This window comes from Gekko japonicus, unplaced genomic scaffold, assembly GCF_001447785.1.
Source record: "Gekko japonicus isolate JY-2015 unplaced genomic scaffold, Gekko_japonicus_V1.1 scaffold700, whole genome shotgun sequence".
Classification (NCBI taxonomy): Eukaryota; Metazoa; Chordata; class Lepidosauria; order Squamata; family Gekkonidae; genus Gekko; species Gekko japonicus.
Window position 1 is genome coordinate 194,805 of NW_015163109.1, and position 5,673 is coordinate 200,477.

The following is a 5,673-nucleotide window of genomic DNA, read 5'->3' on the forward strand; positions in this document are numbered from 1 at the left end:
CTGGGAAAGAGAAGGCTTAGAGGGGACATGATTGCAGTCTTCAAGTATTTGAAGGGCTGTCATGTAGAAGATGGAACAGATCTATTCTCTCTTGCTCCGTATTGCAAGACTAGATCTAATGGGTGGAAATTACAAGGGAGTCGTTACCGGCTAAATATCAGGAAAAACTTCCTAACTGTAAGAGTGGATGAGCAGTGGAACAGTCTACCTTGGGAGGTGGTGGATGCTCCTTCGCTGGATGTTTTCAAGTGGAGGCTGGACAACCATCATTCGGGTATGTTGTAGGGCTATCTTTCGGCTATGCTCCTGCAGAGTGCAGGGGGTTGGACTAGATGACCTGCAAGGTCCCTTCCAACTCTAACATTCTATGATTCTACGCGAGAGGGCTTTTCCATTGATTTCAATAGAGGGATCAATTCCATACATTCAAGAAAAAGGATGCACAGAGCTGCTCCTTCATCTGAAATGAACAAGGAAGTTCCTGTGGGAAAGAATGCTATGTGCACACATCAGAAATCATGTGCTTATTAATTGGATTGTGGTTTGTATCCAGAAGCCTTAGGATTTTGAAACTATTGTCTACAATGTTTTGGGCACCAAGTATTGTTTTATGTACATTACCCTTCAACCTTTCCAGACTCAGGACCCATCTTTAACTCCTAAATAGCAGCTTGGAATTTACTAGGCTACAAGCATGTGATATTCCAGCTTCATGATAGGAAAAGCAGAGGGCCAGAGTTTTGAACTCTCCAGTTTCAAGGCCAGAAGAATGATCAGCAGACCAAGAGAAGCATGGACAAGCAATCTGAGCTCCAGGAGTTATACCATAAAGAGCAGCATGCCAAGAGTTAAAGCCACGGAGAAATCCTCTTCACTGCTGCATGACTTCACCTTGTCACCCCATCGCTCCTCCCAGTATGTAGACAAAGAGACAGGAGGCTGATCCTGCATTAAGCAGGGGGTTGGACTAGATGGCCTGTATGGCCTCTTCCAACTCTGTGATTCTATGAGGCAGGGTGCCCTTGCTCTCCATGCATATACTAGCTTCAGGTCCTTCCAAAAAGCACCTTAAAAAAAGGTGGCTGTTCAGGGGTTTGCAACACAGTTGAAAGTTCCAGCCCATGGGTGGAAAACTACTGCATTAGAGTCGAGCCATCTGGAGCTCTCTGCAAAGGACTGCAGTCCTCTGCTCAGTTCAACATTTATAAATCTGGGCAAAAATCCTTTTTATATTGATAAATGGTGTGTAGAAATGCATCCAGTTAGGCCAGTGCTGCAGATATTGGAAGCCTGTGGACTGCACCAATATTGCAAAGGCAGGCAGAGCAAGTATTCCAAAGCCTGAAATTGCTTCGCAGACATCTGCCACTTCTGTGAGAGAAGGTGTGAGGTCATGAGCCTTCTGATACTTTCTGAATGCCAACATTCAAATGAAAACACCATGACCACGTAAAAAGAAATAGGAGAAGTCCATACCCCAGGAGAATTGTAAAAATGCTAGGCTTCTCCTTAGAGAAAGCTGATCGTCACTTTGTGAATGTACCTTTGAGATCATGTACTCAAAGGAACATGAAAACTGGATTGCAGGGAGATTCAAATGGAAACACCACGACCACGTAAAAAGAAATAGGAGAAGTCCATACCCCAGGAGAATTGTAAAAATGCTAGGCTTCTCCTTAGAGAAAGCTGATCGTCACTTTGTGAATGTACCTTTGAGATCATGTACTCAAAGGAACATGAAAACTGGATTGCAGGGAGAAGACAAGTTAGAGCTCAGGGCTTCAGTAATTTCCCTACTCCCAGCTTCTTATACAAGGGAAAAGACCCCTTAGAAGTATTGGATGGGTCCTTTAGCTTTGCAGAGGGTTAGTAGTGCCCTGCCCTCCCCATGCAGATCCTAAAATCCAGAGTTATATTGCTGTCATACATACTCTGATGTATGCCAAAACTATATTCTTAATTTCAAAAGGATCTGAGAAGTTCAAGTCTGTCTAGGGGACCAACTCTCTCTCCAGCCTTAGATGTGCAAGTGTAGGGTGTGATGACTCAATGGTAAAAGAAACACTCATATTGAGACATCCTTCCACGTTCATAATTGCTTCGAATGACTCAGTGTTAGGCCCTGCTTCATAAGCCCTGTTACTTTCACACAGGCAAGTTACATGACATGCTCATATATTAACAGAAGCAGCAAAGGTACCTAAACCCTGGGCTACTGTATAGTTAGGACTGTTCTCACAGCAAACACGCATGAGAAACATGTATAAAGGGAGAGCAGGATGACCACCTCCATTCTATGAACATTCAGTGGAAGGTCTACACAAGTACAACTTTCTCCACACAATTCATGCAGAGCACACCCACACCAGCTCTATATGGACATCCCAGTGAAGGCAGAGGTAGACACCAATCTCTTTGCACATCCATTGCATGTGCTGGACATGGTGGAAGAGGTTTGTGACACAGTAGAAAACTGCCAGTAAATCCTTGCCTGTGAAAAGGCCCTTAATAAGTAAAATTCCACATTTATGATAGTGTGACAAAAACAAGCAAGGTTGGTCCCATGTAGGAAGACCTTGCTAAACCGAAAAGCATATTTTAGCTGAACCTATTGCTAGTAGTAGCAAAAATACTTCAGTTATTAAATACAAATAATTGACACAAAAGCTTTTCAGAGGTTGACAAAACAGATAATTTATTTTCCTAGTCAGCACAGATTTCAAACTGTATAGCTCTAGAGTGATGTAGATTGTTAATGAAGCTTGAAAGAGCTTGTGACAAAAATTGGCTGCACATGTTTGCCCTTTTGGTTAGCATAAGAATAGCCCGTTGTCCCTCAACGTCCTTGTTCAAATCCAAGAATTTAAGAATCTGTGCAATGGTGTATCATTCTAGTGAAATTAAATTTTCTATATTTGGGAGCTAATCTTTTGATTTGGTTCTTGTTTGTGCAGCTGTGGTACTGTTTGCTTTGTTTAAAGGATTTTTACAAGAAACATACACAACAATGATAACGTGCCATTTTCCTCCTTTCAAGTCCTCTTTGACCACAGCTCTTGTTAAGGTGAATTGCATCACATATCCAAACATTTATCAGAATGAATTATTGTGCAGATGGATAGAGAAGGCACAGGGTGCAGATGGATAGATACATTGTGTAGATGAATAGAGGAAAAGGTTCAGGGGAATGGGCCTTGGAGATCTGCACCAAAATAACTCAAATTCTAGAATTATGTCATTCAAATTAAGAGGATTATAACTGCTCTAGATGCTATCTGGCTATCACAGATTTGTGATTCAATTAGGTGTGCCCAAGTCTAAGCTGGAAAATTCCTGGAAATTTGAGGGCAGACCTCAGTGGGGTATAATGCTAGAGTCCATCCTCCAAATTAGCCATTTTCCCCAGGGGAACTGATCCCCAGAGTCTGGAGATCAGTTGTAATTTGGAGGGCTCAACCTGGAGGTTGGCAACCATCGATTCAATTGTTATTTCATTATATTTTGGTTTCATATTGATATTAAGCTGATATTGCAGATGCTTCTGGAAAGACGTAATAAATGTATTTTATATGTATTATACACATCACTTTTGTAACAAAACGGCATTTAGGGAAAGGTTGTACCCATGAGCTACAGTCTTTGCCCAGAGCTAGGGAGACTGCTTGAGAGGCAAATGGTTTCTGGGTTGAGCACAAATTTATCCACACCAGATCACCACAATGGTAGGATGCACAACCCTGGGAAACATTAGCCTAGCTTTTAGAGGGGTGATGTGGAAGCAGTCATTTAGAGCTGGCAATTCCTCTCAGAAATCATATCTCATGCTTCTGATGGCTATGTGACCAGGAGAGGGTTAGGAGCTACATTCTTTTATCCCTTTTTTTGTCATCAAGTCGAAGCCGACTCATGGCAACCCCCCATAGGGTTTTCAAGGCAAGAGACATTCAGAGGTGGTTTGCCATTGCCGGCCTCTGTGCAGCAACCCTGGTATTATTCCTTGGTTGTCTCCCATCCACATACTAACCAAGGCTGACCCTGCTTAGCTTTGGAGAGCTGACGAGGTTGGGCTAGCCAGGTCAGGGACCTAATCCCTTTACTAAACTAAACATCTAATGAAGAAAGAGGAATCAGTTTTAGATCAGATGTGAACAACATTATAGTTACTGAATCATAACACATGTTGGCAGGACTAGGCTCCAATACCTTTCATAGTTTGGCATAGGCAGGCCGAATAACAACAACAACAACAACACTTGTGTAGTGTATTATTGTGGCCAGGTAGGACATGCATGGAGGCTGCCATATTACTGTAATTCCGTCCTCATTCCCAAGAAATAAAGTAGTAGTCTGAGGGAAGCTGTAATTTCAATTAAGCTTTAAACCAGGGGTTCCCAATGTGGTGACCATGGCCACCACAGCACCCGCCAATATCTTTTCTGGTGCATGCCAAGTGTTTTTAGGTGGTTCTTTTGCCCAGCAAGGCTTCTGACTGGCCACTGAAGATTTGATTGGCTATGCAGATTTTTGAATGATCCTTTGGCACAGCTACCACCAGAGAAGCCATGTTGGATCAGGCCAATGGACCATCCAGTCCAACATTGTGTAACACAGTGCACAAAAACAAGGTGCCAGCCAGCAGGAGATCCACCTGCAGGGCCAGAATTCCAGAAGCCCTCCCACTGTTGCCCCCCAAGCATCAAGAATATAGAGCTTCACTGCCCCAGAAGACATAGTGTTCCATCCATACTTTGTGGCTAACAGCCATTGATGGACTTCTGCTTCATATGTTTATCCAATCCCCTCTTGAAGCTGTGTGTGCTTGTTGCTACCACCGCTTCCTGTGGGAGTGAATTCCACGTGTTAATTACTCTTTGGATGAAGAAGTGCCTCCTTTTATCTGTTCTAAACCTACTGCTCATCAATTTAATTGAACACCCATGAGTTCTTGTATTGTGAGAAAGAGTGAAAAGTACTTCTTTCTCTACCTTCTTTATCCCACGCATAATTTTGTAAACCTCTGTCATAACACACCTCAGTCATTTTTCCAAGCTAAAGAACCCTAATCTCTTTAACCTTCATGGGGAAAGTGTTCCATCCCCTTGATTGACTGTTTTCTTAGGCTGCCCTTCCCTGCAAGCAGGGCTCAGGGCAGTTTACAATGAAGGTTTACACAATAAATAAAGTTAAAACCAACAATGAAATACATAAGACATATAGCAACAAATAAAACAATCCAATTTCAAGATAGTGGAAAAAATTTCAGCTTCCACAAGCTTCCTGGGGGGGAGGGGAGAATGGAGGGTATGAGAGTGCCAGACTACGTGCTGTTTTGTCTCTGTCCTCAACCGAAGGCCTGGTGGAACATCTCTGTCTTACATGCCCTGCAGAAAGGTAAGAAATCCCACAGGGCACAGATGTTTTTCAGCAGAGAGTTCCACCAGACAGGGGCCAGGGTCAAAAAATCCCTAGCCCTGGTTGAGGACTCTCTCAGATCATTTTAATTGCCCCTTTCTACACTTTTCCCAATGCTGTAATATCTTTTTTGAGGTGCAGTGACCAGAACTGTACACAGTATTCCAAATGAGGCCACACCATCAATTTATACAGGGGCATTATGATACTGGCTGATTTGTTTTCAATTCCCTTCCTAATAATCCCCAGCATAGTGTTGGC